This window comes from Muntiacus reevesi, chromosome X (genome assembly GCF_963930625.1).
Source record: "Muntiacus reevesi chromosome X, mMunRee1.1, whole genome shotgun sequence".
NCBI classification, from domain to species: Eukaryota; Metazoa; Chordata; class Mammalia; order Artiodactyla; family Cervidae; genus Muntiacus; species Muntiacus reevesi.
The window spans coordinates 140963048-140975706 of NC_089271.1; the positions used below are offsets into that span (position 1 = coordinate 140963048).

Genomic DNA, 12659 nt, shown 5'->3' on the forward strand with positions numbered 1-12659 from the left:
TACATAACTTGCCCGAGGTCATTCAACTCTAGTAAGTGGCACCGCCAGGAACTGGACCCAGGCCGACTGGCTCCAGCACGTTGGTTCACAATTACCCCCCATCAGGGCGGTGTGTTGTGTGTACTGGAGCTTCACTGTCCCCCTCCCTTTAGCCTTTGCTGGAGCATAGCACCTTATCCTGTTCATCTGTGGTCTTTATTTTTTTCTGATGGGCCAAATTAAATAAAATCTTTCTTAGTAAGCTGGGATACAGCCTCTTCCAAGAACTGAAGCTTATAAATAGGTGAAAAATTCCTTAAGCTTACAGCATCTGGGTTAGCCTGGAATTTCTCCTATTTGCTTCAGTCTTTTATCACTGGGAATCAAATACCTCATTTGATATGCAACTCTATGGTTCCTAACCTGTATTTTCCAGAAATTCTTAGATGGCAAGTTATAATTGGTTGTATTTTTCAGAAATGAGTATCAGATTTGTATTCCCTACAAAGTTAGAATTTTTGTCTGCTCAGTCCATGGGGTTGCAAAGAGTTGGACATGACTGAGTGCATAAGTACAAAGTTGGTTTGGCAATAGGTTAATTTAGTGAAAGGGTAAGCACAACTTCTTAAATAGGATTATAGTCTTTAAAAGTCATAAGTTAAAAACCTATTTGTGGCGGTATTTTCTTAAAATGGATCTGATTTATCCTTTATGTACTTAATATACAAGTGTATGCTTTGTAAGATGAGGACTTGACTTCAGTTAGAAATTACCAATTAAAATCTAAGTAGATTTTAGAAGTGGGATTATAAATGTTTGGTTGTAGATAAAATATTTAAAGTTATCATAATTTGATATTGCTGAAACACTTGGAATAAAAACTCGTGTGTGTGTTTAATGGCACAGAGCTGATTATTTCATTTACTTGCCCATTTGTATATGACTGTGGATTCAGTCAGGACTTAGTACATGGAAGTGTCTTTCCAGTTGTGAAGGTTGGCTTCTGCTGATGTAGCCATACATTCTTACCTTGTTCTCTGTGGGACCAGAGTTAGGGTTATTACTGGGTCATCACTAGGGTTGTCTCTCCAAAAAAAGGAAAAAGGTTGAGGGGGAACAACTCTGATAAGAATTCTGGTAAGAATCTGGGACAACACACGACAACCAGGGAATATACATTAGCAAGCTGAGAAATGTGATTGCCTTTTTTTTTCACCAACTCACATGTATGTGAGTTTGGTCACTCAGTTGTATCCGACTCTTTGTGATCCCATGGAGCCCACCAGGTTCCAGTGTCCATGGAATTTTCCAGGCAAGAATCCTGGAGTGAGTTGCCATTTCCTTCTCCAGGGGATCTCCTGACCCAGGGCTCGAACCCTCATCTCTTGCATTGCAGGCAGATTCTTCACCAATTCACACAGGGCTCAAATTTGTGAGCTTAGCTTTGGAAGCACTGGCTCAACTCAGTTAGTTGAGTTACCCAGCAGCCACAGATAGCTTTCTCTCTACTTTGGAGTAAAAACACTAATTTTCAAGTAACTGCGTTATTGTGTACTGCAGAGGGATGTTCCTCGGAGCTGCTGTGTGCCTGTTATTACTCTGAGCATTGTGAACTCAGCGCCGCTAGGCCCTGTCGAGGTTATTGCAGGACATAGTTGAGCTGTGTGGGCCTTTACAGGAAATGAGATTACTTAATGATACTTTACTGTTGCCCGAAACATTTTGAAATGAAAACTTTGAGGGAAAGAAATGATTCAACCCTTTCTGCCTCCTACAGCTTTCTGAAGTCAGCTAGTACATATTAGTAACCTGATACCACAGTTGACTGGAATGTCTGAAGCAAGACAGTCTTAGGTAAGATGAGCTCCTCTAATATTCTGAGCCACTGGTCCCAGAGTTCAGGTTGTAAACAAGTGGGTACTGATGGAGAAGGTACTTCTAAAATCCCCTCCCTGTATCGTCCTTCCTATCACCGTGTGGGAAGCAAGCAAAGGATACTCATTTGCTGCCTTCTGCCTGTGATGCTTTCACCTGGGGGCAGGCAGGCCTCAATTCCCATTAGGGGGCTGATTGATATTAATATTACATTAGTATTACTTAATAAACTATTAGTGTTAATATACTTGGGCTAGCTGAAAAATATTTTCTTTGTGGGGCAGAGGAATGCCAGTATGACTCTTCTCATACCTCTTAAATCTTTTGCCAGTGTCACCTGACATTTGAATTCCTGTTTCTTTTCATTGGATAAGTGGGTGGAACTGTGGACATTAAGGAAATTATTGATATGTCCATCTGTGCAGAACCCCTTTCGATTATCTGGCTTTTGGATATTTCCTATTCACTTGCCAGTGGGCTTCCCTGGTGGCTCAGATGGTAAAGAATCTGTCTGTAGTGGGGGAGACCTGGGTTCAATACCTGGGTCGGGAAGATCCCCTGGAGAAGGGAATGGCTACCCCAACTCCAGTATTCTTGCCTGGGAAATCCTGTGGACAGAGGAGCCTGGCGGGTTACAATGTAGTTACAGCAAGAAAAAAACTCACTCATTTTATTTCACTTCATAGATCATATTACACCAGCAAAAGAAGTTTCTTTTACTTTTGAGTCTAGTTTAAGAACTGATCTTCTCTCTACAATGCAGTTATGTAAGCTCTTGGCTCCTTTTGTAGCATCACTTCACCATGTCAGTAGGGCCAAATGCCTTATGGGCCATGTTCATTGTCACTTATCAATACCCACATATAAACATAGACACACACTAGAATTAATTGACACTGGTGCTGTATTTTTTACTTATGTATTGAATGATAAAAGTAATATATGTTCACTGTAGCAGTTTTAGAAAATGTAGGGAAAAATAGGACAAAACTAAAAATCACCTATAATTCTACAGTCCAGAGATGAATATTTCAGCTGGTAGCCTGCATATATTTGGTTAAGTTTTGTGTTAATCCAATTTCACTTATTAATGTCTTGACCATTTTTTCATATCCTTAAAAATCTTTGACTATACTGCGTTTGATGACTGTAGTGTTAAATCATGAGGCTACATCATTATTTTACCAGTCTCCTTTTGGATATTTGCTGCTGTTTCTAGTTTTCTGTTATTTATATCACAGCAGTGACTGTTGTCTATGTTTTTGTGTGCATGTGCATTTCTATTTCCTTAGCTAGTCCTAGAAGTAGAGTGAAATTAGTCATGAGGTAAGTATGACTTAAAGCTTCTGAATTACTTTCTATAAAACTTGTACCAATTTACACTTCTGTTAATGGGATATAAAGTGCCTTTCTGTATACATTTGGCAACACTGAACAATTTCTTTATTCTTAATTGGCACTACTTTCGACAGAACTCAAGTGCATTTTTTTTCAGCAAATAAAACTTATTCCTGGCAGAAATGAAAGTGGCACTTGCAATATTATGAACAGTAGTACTGCCAGAAACTGGTGGCCCCAGATACTTTGAGAGTCATCAAAACAGGCCATATTTTAGCTCTAAGAGTCTGTATTTCTAAAAATATATTTTCTTTTCTCAAGTAGTTTATCAATCTCATCTTTATTGTAGAAGAAAATGCTAATGTTTTCCCCCTAAAATGATTGCTTCATGAGTACTTATTGTTCATTATCTTAGTGCTCTCTCTGTGTTTATTTATTGAGTCATGTCTTTAAAAACAAAATGTAACTTCTGGCAAAAATTTCCCAAGCTTGTGGAAAGTTTTGATTGTTACACAGCAGTACTTTCTGGTCAAGATCCCTTAAGGTAACAAATACTTCTTTCAAGCATTGTTCAATTCTTCAGTATTTTAATAAAGGCCTTGTAAACTCAGAATTACCCATGTATCAACACACTGCTTGAGTAAACTTGAAAGGAAGAAATGTGGTAAGTCCAATGTTTGATATTATGCAATCAATTTGTTCAAAACACTCTTTTAAATCAGTATCGGAAGATCATTACTCCTGAGTCAACAGTTACCAATGTGTCAGCAATTTTCATCTATTAAAACAGTTCTTCCCAGTGACTGCCTCCTAATAGTCAAGCTGTATCTTAGGTGGATCTTACAAATAGGATTCTTGATATTTGTGGCTTTAAAAATTTTCTTATTTAAATGCAGTTGTTCTATTGAGAGCATTTAAAGAGAATGTACCTTTCTGTCTTGATAATGTTAATTTCATCCTAGGTAACCAAAAGGTTAGAAATAGTGTACTTTTTTGCTTTCTAATGTTCTCACATTTCATTTTAAGAGTAAAACTAATCAACAGTGATTAGAAAGAAATTCTTAGGTTAGCCATATAGGGAAGCATATAAGACGCTTTCCTTATGTTCTAGAAAATAGGTCCTCTCTTAGCTCCTGTGATCATTTGGAAGGGGAAGGAAGAGAGTTTCTTCCTAGAGACTAATTACTCTCATTTTAAAGCGTATTTCAGCTCTGGAAGTCTATAACTTTGTAGGTAAGGAATGGAATTTATATGCATATAGTTTATCTTCCTGTTCCAGGTGAGATCTGGTACTTATATTGTAGGTAGATACTTGTCATTTTTATACATACACACAATTTACACATGTGTGTGATATGCAAATTGTACATGTGCATGTATATATATAAAGCCATGCTAATGATGAAACTGTGTGTGCATATAATTCATATAATTTACCATACTAACAACTCTAAGGGGAAAAGTTATGTAAGAGAATGGGTGATAATAGAATTCTTAACTAGAGTTGAAGTATTTCTCTTAATGTTCAAACCAGACTCTGTCTTTGAGCTTGACAATGGGTAGACAATTGGTAGACAATGGGTAGAGTATAAATAAACATTGCTTCAAAACTGAGAAAATGAAACAAAGAATTTACCCCCAAATACTGCAGATTTAACTATGTAAAGAAATATTCATTGTTGTCATGGATATGCAATTTATATATTGTTCTAGCACTGAAAAGAATAATTTCTGACTAATGAGTAAAACAAAGGATTTTCTCTTTGGCTAAAATTGATTATCATTGTATCATTGTTCTAAAATATAATGGTAGTTTTTTGTTATAAGTACTTTTCCAAAATATCTGCTGAAGTTGATAATGTAAAAAAAAACCTATCTTAAAAATAGTTACTAATGAAGTGAAAGCTGATATTAAATGTAAAATGAGTTAAACCAGCTATATTCTCGGACAGCTGTTAGTTTCCTTTATCCATTCCAACAGATTTTTAATACTCTTTCAAGCCAAAATAGATGCAGAGATAATAAGACACAATCCTTGCCCTATATGACCTTATATTTATGTTTACTTAAGTGATTAAGATAAATTCATAAATGGTGTAATAAGGTGCAGTTAACCTAGCAGTTTGACTTAACAATTCTGCTAGAAATGTATCCTATAGAAGGGCTGGCATAAATATATTGTTAAGGGTGTTTATTGCTATGTTTCTAATGATGAGAAATTAGAAAATCCCAAATACGCATCAAAAGGGAAGATTGGTAAGACTTAATTTTGACATGGCCATACAATGGAATACCATATAACTGTTAAAAATTTAAAAAGTAATAACAAAGTAGTATTATGTTAGATCTATGTATTCTGACGTGGAAAGGCATGTAAGAGGCATTTTTTAAAAAGAAAGTTGCAAGCTTGTATAGATAGTATGATTCAGTTTTTTAAAATTGTGTGTGTATATTGGAATATGCTTAGAAAAAAGTCCCCAAGAGTATTCACCAAACTGTTAAAGCTCTTGTGTCTAGAGGATTGAATGAAAAAGATAGTTTCACTTGTATTTGATATTTTGCAATGTTTGTTTTTCAAGCAGCTTTTTGAGATCATGAGTATTTTATAAACACTTTTTTATTTTAACTGACTTTTCCATGAAGCAACATTATAGTCTATGACTAGTCTGTGACTAGTCTAGAGTCTGGAATTATATCCGTACTCTTTTCATGATAGATTCTGGGTAGTTTTACTTAGGTTATACCATTTTTTAAATAGTTTTAATGTTTACAAATCAAGTGATCTACAATCTTAGGAGCATTTAAAGCTCCTGGACCACTCATACTCAAGTATATTTTTAAAGAGAAAAGAAAAGAGTCTACTGTAGCTTAGACTCTGAGCAGTACCTCTAGTAATTTGACTAGCTTATGACTGTCGTGTAGGCCTTTTAAATGAGTTATTTTCTTGTTCCTTTAGGATTTTGAAAAACTAATTTTTAAGTAAGCAACTTTTATTTCTGGAAACTTTGGAAGATACTAAGTCAAAGAATACACAGCATAAAATTAGTAAAATATGTAAAATTCCCCTTTAATTGTACCATGCAATAATAGCAGTAATATTTGGTGAATGTCTTGCTAATTCTTCTACGAATATGTGCCTTCTCAAATATGTATGAATATATATAATGATAGACTCATACATACTGTTTTGCACCTGTGTTATTCTTTATTTCAACATCTCTGATCTTTAAAATATATGCTAGCATGGCAGTTTTCATCCATTAGTACTTGCCGGTATAAAAAATTTTGTATACATAGATTTATAAAAGACTGTTGCTTAGGGAATTGTTTTGTAAGGGACTTTCCAGGATTTACTTTTAGATTTGGACACAATGTGCGTAGGACTTTGTTAATGTTTCCCACTCTTTCCCGAAACATTCTCTTTTAAACTTACTAAGATTGGTCCTTGAGTCATTAAGGAAGGAATGATTGATCATGCCTGAAACATTTCCATCTGATGCTATCACATTTTTAGTATATTGACTTTACTTTAGAAAAATGTTTCCAAGATATTCATTAGCAGACTAACTTATTTACAGAAAGGGCAAAAACTAAACACATTAATGGTTTGTTATGAAGTCTGTCTCAAAACATGAGGTTGAACAACACTGCCTTCTATTTGTATTACTTTTTCCCTTAGTCACCCTCTTGTTAGCTGCAAGGACACTGTTATGCTCCTTGATACTTAGTGGGGTAAGGCTTTCTCAGAGCTGCCTCATTCCCTGATTGAAAGATGATCAGCTCTAGATGCTGTTTTATAACTCCTTTTTTTCCATGCCACCAAGTGACTATAAAGTGGAAACAAACCATGTTGTATGCTTCAGTCTGTTAAAAAATTTGCTATGCTAAGGATTTCCAGCTTCCTTATGTTGCAAAAGCTTGCATATCCGTGAAAATGAAAAGTATGACTCAAATTTGCATTATAATCTTAGCCAGATAATCCCTATTTCTGATCATCTGTAAAGAGAACCTGTGTGTGTTGATAATCTGTTTATTTCTTTTATATCAAATAATTTCTTCAATTGAATAGGATGACTTTAAGAGGAGGATGCCATTTTGTAGGGAGGAGGCGAGAGAGAGAGAGGCGAGTGCCAGTTTTTCTGTTGTGTAGAGAAAATTAGGCTTGGTTAGGAAATAATGATTTGATTCCCTTTTATCATACTGGGCAGCTGTTGCTTGCTTGCTTTTTTTATGTGTGTGATGAAAGAAATGCCCTTTATGATTATAGGCACTGAGAAAAATTATGTCTGTCTTTTGTATTACAGAACATCTGAGAGTTACTTTGTCCTGCCCAATTGATTGAGGGCTCTCAGACTGGAAATTAGCCAAAGGTTGGTATGGGCCTCTCATCCAGCTGAAAGAGTTCTCTTATACTTATGAGTATCCTCTCCAGCCTCTCTCTCTGTAGGACCAATGACCAAGTGTCAAGTCTCCTTTGGAAAATTTCACTATGGAAATTATTTTTCAAATTTCACAAACTGCTGGATAGTTTTATATCCTGTCCCCACTCTGCACCACCTATAGGTGTTCAAGTGATTTTATGGAAGGTTGGTTTTTTGTTGTTTGTTAGTTATCTGAATTAAGCTCTGTGTGGGGGAGGAAATACATGCATTTGTATAAGAAATATGGAGTTTTTCTTCCTCAGCATTCTCTTTTTGAGCTCTTGGGACTTTGTTTTAACAGGAACATGCAGAGATTTCCCCTCTTGGTGTTAATATCAAGTGTTAGCCCTCAGGGAGAAAAGGAAGAAAATATTAAATAGTGTGTCTTTTGTTTATAAGTAATCTTAACCACTTGCATTCACACAGGTACTGATACTATTGCCAGAGCCCCCTTTCCTAAAGTAGATTGTGGGTATTAACTTGAAGTTGAAAAGTAGTTCTATTAAGCCAAACGAGAGGCATACTCAGTTAGTGATTGATCTAGGTATAAACCTTTGTTTCCTTCACCCTCCTGATGGTAGCAAAAGAGAAAACCAACTGTTTGAGTTAATACCAGCTAGTTAGTATGTTGATTAGTTATGTGGATGTTTGATTTGCAACTTCCATTGGGGTGCTAGAGTAAAAATTTTGTTTGACTGTTATTCTCATAATCATATGGAAGTAGTACCGAGTACTACTGGATGGAAAGAAAACTGAAGCATAATATGATGCCCAGTCGTGCTGAAATGTAAGTAAACAGTATCAGTTACTGGAGAGCTTTATTTTACTGTTCTGAGTATTCAGATGGTAAGAAGTTTTCTCCTGCATTTTCCAAAATAGACTAACCCTCAACTATAAATGGATCCTAAACCTTCACAGTGTATATATCTTGAAGGATGTCACAAGACTATCTCTTTATTCATTGAAGGAAGATGAAAATTATCTCTCATTTCTACTTAGACTAGTGCTGTATTTGAATTTGGAAAGAGCCATGTATTGTTTAAAGGAAATAATTCATTTTTAATGAGAAAATAGCTGGGTGCATGTGGCATTGAGGTTGGGGATAACCAGTCAGATTGACCTACTAGTTTGCTATAGTCAGACTTTGTGTCTGAACTTGGCTCCTGTCCTGACTATGGGACAATAGAGGTACAAATAAAACCATTTACATCATGACTTCTGCTCCCTGTCATTTAAAAAATTTTAATTGTGTATATATATTCTATTGAGATATAATTAACATATAACATTGTATAAGTTTAAGATGTACAATGGATTGATTTGATATATTTATATATTATACTGATTACTAACTTAGTATTGGCTAACATCACATCATGTTAACTATCATTTCTTTTTTGTGACAAGAACATTTGAAATCTAATCTCTTAGAAATTTTGAAGTATGTAATACAGTATTGTTGATCATAATTACTATGCTATGCATTATAGATCTCCAGAACTTAATCAATGTTCTAGTTTCAAGTTTGTATCTTTTAACAACATCTCCCCAATTTCTCCACCACCCCACTCAGCCCCTGATAACCAGCCTTCTAGTCTGTTTCTTTGTGTGAGTTTGACCTTTTCAGATTCCATATAAGTGATATAATACAATATTTGTCTTTCTTTGACTTAATCTAACTATAATGTCTCAGGCAGGATTTCCTTCTTTTTCATGACTGAATAATACCTCCATTGTGTGTGTGTGTGTGTGTGTGTGTCTGTGTGTCTGTGTGTGTGTGTGCATGCATATCACATCTTCTTTATCCATTCATCCCTTAGCAGACACTTAGGTTTTTTCCATATCTTGGCTATTGTGAATAATGCTTCACTAAACATGAAAAGGCATTGAAGAGATCTTCAGTATCCTGTTTTCATTTCCTTTGCATATATAAGCAGAAGTGGGAATGCTGGATCATGTGATAGTTGTAGTTTAAATTTTTGAGAAACCTCCATACTGTTTTCCATAGTGCCCGCATCAGTTTGCATTCCCACCAACAGTGCGCAAGAGGTCCCTTTTTCTCCACATCCTCACCAGCACTGATTATCTCTTGTCTTTTTGGTGACAGCCATTCTAACAGATGTGAGGTGATAACTCAATATAGTTTTGATTTGCATTTCCCTGATGATTAGTGATATTGAGTACCTTTTTATGTACCTTATTGACCATTTTCTTTGGGAAAATGTCTGTTCAGTCCTCTGCCTGTTTCTTAATCTGCCCTTTTCCCATAGGGTTTTGACTACTGTTTCTTAAAGCCAGATTCAGTTACTTTTGTAAGACCCCAGTAGCACTATTTCTAGTCATTTCTTGTTTTTCCTTTGGTACCTGGCTTATCATGGACTAAGGTGCACAGGTAATGCGAAAAAGCAGATGGGTTTCTTTTTAAAAAGGATCTTTTCTTATGTCACCATACAAATAAATATTGTCTCTTATTGCAGATTCAAATCCAGAAAGATATACGGGTTCTTCTTAAGAGAAAAAGAGAAAATCTGTAAGTATTTGTCCTTTAAAAATTCTAAATTTGCAATCTTGTCAGCTTTTGGAGAAAGTTAAGTTACCAAACTAATAGACATTTTTCCTCTCTTTATATTGGAAAAGCCCTGCCAATATTTATGTTAAAAAGGCATTATTTGGAAAAGTAAAATAGGAAAACTTTTTATTCTGGACAGCTTCTAAGATTTAAACCATCTGTCACTCATTTATGATGGGGAAGTGATAATTAAATTAATTAAAATATAAATATGATCTTTTTTTTTCTTTGAGTATTACCAAAAAGTGGAGTTACGATTGGAGTTCCAGTTCTGACTACTGAGGCAGTGTGTCGCTGAAAAGTTATTTAGTTTCCCTTTGCCTCAGTTTCTTCCATCTGTAAAATGAGCTTAATAGTAAGTGTCCAGTGAATGGTTCATTAATATTGATGAAGTTGAATCTGTAGTAGTGTATACTTTCTCCAATAAATTGAAGCTTAATTTTAGTTATTATTTCTCAAAATGATTTAAATATATTTCTGATCTTCAAAAATCTAAGCATCAGTGCTGTCCTTCATGGAACACCTACCCTAGAGTATAATATAGAATGAAAAAATATAACAGAGCACCTAAAATTATAATTTTAGTGTTTGAGCCTTGGACCTTGAAAATTACCTAGTTCAGGAGTTCCCAAACATTTACTTTTAGACAGTACCCTGACCAGTGAAGACTTTTTACTGGTCCGTGGTGAAGTGAGAGAAATAAACCCCATAGGCCATGAGATTTTTAAAGCTGAACTTTTTCCATTTGAAAAATTGCTGCTTATTATAAGTTATAACCTTCTAATTTTGAGGAGTTAGACCCGTTCTATATTATATGAAATGATGATGATAGTAAATGATAGGTTTTTGTTTTTTATGTCCATGGTTGGTCCAAAAAAAAAAAAAAATTGGCTGTTGTGTCATTGCCCTCACCATCATTCTTTGTTTATAAAACTTTTACTTGTCTGTGATATCTTAAAATCTGAATCCAACTTTCTCATGTAGATGAGGAAATAGACAAGAGATAATTTAATTTGTTCCAAGTAGTGCAGTTCGTCAAGCTGCTGAGCCAGGACCAAAGCCTGTCTCTCTTGTATTTCAGGTCTTCTGAGAACTGCTCTCATTATAATAGATTATGAAACTGAAACAGAAGAAATAGTAGTTTTTATGTGTAGAAGTAGTTTTTATGTAACTATTTTTGAATTCCAAGTATAAAGAACTCCAAAAGACTTAATGTGCTTGTATAGCGAAGATTGCTACAGTTGACTGATTAGGCTACATTGGAAAAATCTTGAACATGAACAAAGATTTTCATCAACAGACCAAAATTAGTTGTCTCCGATCTGAATTCAGCTACACAGGTAGCATACTATCCCATGATTGACAAAGGAGATAAGGTAATAAGTTTAGTGTTTCTTTTGGGAAATAGACCATAGTGCAATTGTATGGGCTGTAGGATTCAGGCTCCTATAGTTATTTATATACAGAGAATCTATTTCCTGTTTCTTTTTCCCTCTCCACCCCCACCCCACACATCACACACACATAAAAATTTATTGTAATTGGCCTATAGCCCATTTAGATGTGTAAGAGAAAGAACTACCAAGGTGAAGAGCAGGAGTTTCCAGAAACTTTAGCAAGAGTATCTGGCCAGTTCAGGAGTCAACAGACACTTTGGAGAGAGTTCTTCAATTGGCGTAGTGCCTTGGCTCTCCCAAAGTACACTTCAAAATAGAAATACCTAATTCCCTTACCTCACTCATGTTCGTGAAGCTTGCATGGGTCAGGTGAACAAATGAACGTGAAGAGAGAACAGAATGGAAAATATTCCTCATCCCTAACATGGAGACATTACCTCTAAGAGTACTTTTCCATGGCTTCTTGTATTTGACTTCATGTGGCATCCTTCTTTAGTTAAGAATTCTTTAATTTCTCAAATGTCAGGTACACCCATAATTCAGTGTGAATAATTTAACTATGTATTGCATTAATAATGTTAATAATAAAAATACATATTGAATTTTTTCATTGTCTTTGGAATATCCATGCCCTTTTCTTTACTAACACTAATATTTGAGTTGACTGAATGGCCATAAGATTTCAGTCTTCAACAGATTTATCAGTCACTGAATTCTTTTATTAATCTCAGTTATAAGATATATTTGCTACTGAAGAGCAGAGCGAGGTTTTGTTGTTTTATTTTGTTTGCTATCTACCACAGTACAGTTTCACATTATGGTGGCCTGGTAGCTGAATCATAGTGACTTATTTAGTCATTTTGTAAGAAATGGTTTAAGACTACCTTGCTGCATAACTTTTTAACAGTGTGAGCACTGGAAAACAACATTCATAGAAAACCAGTCTATTAAACTGGTCCCTCCTCTAGCAAAGGCCAGAGGATAGGGCATTTGGCCACAAAAGATGTAAGTTGCAAAATTCTCCCTGTAACACAAAGGCTGTGGGAAATAGCACTGCAGGTTAACAGATTTTTTTTTTTA

The 12659-nt window shown here is 35.3% G+C and overlaps 1 protein-coding gene across 3 annotated transcripts in view; it reads left to right on the top strand.

Annotated features, from left to right (window-relative positions):
* The window catches only part of ACSL4 (acyl-CoA synthetase long chain family member 4), a 68966-nt gene that overhangs the window by 16953 nt on the left and 39354 nt on the right, over nucleotides 1-12659 (top strand). For all 3 annotated transcript variants that reach the window (XM_065916296.1, XM_065916298.1, XM_065916297.1), the window contains exon 2: nucleotides 10091-10143. The gene's annotated coding sequence lies outside the window, so the exon portion shown is untranslated. The remainder of the gene's footprint in view (nucleotides 1-10090; nucleotides 10144-12659) is intronic.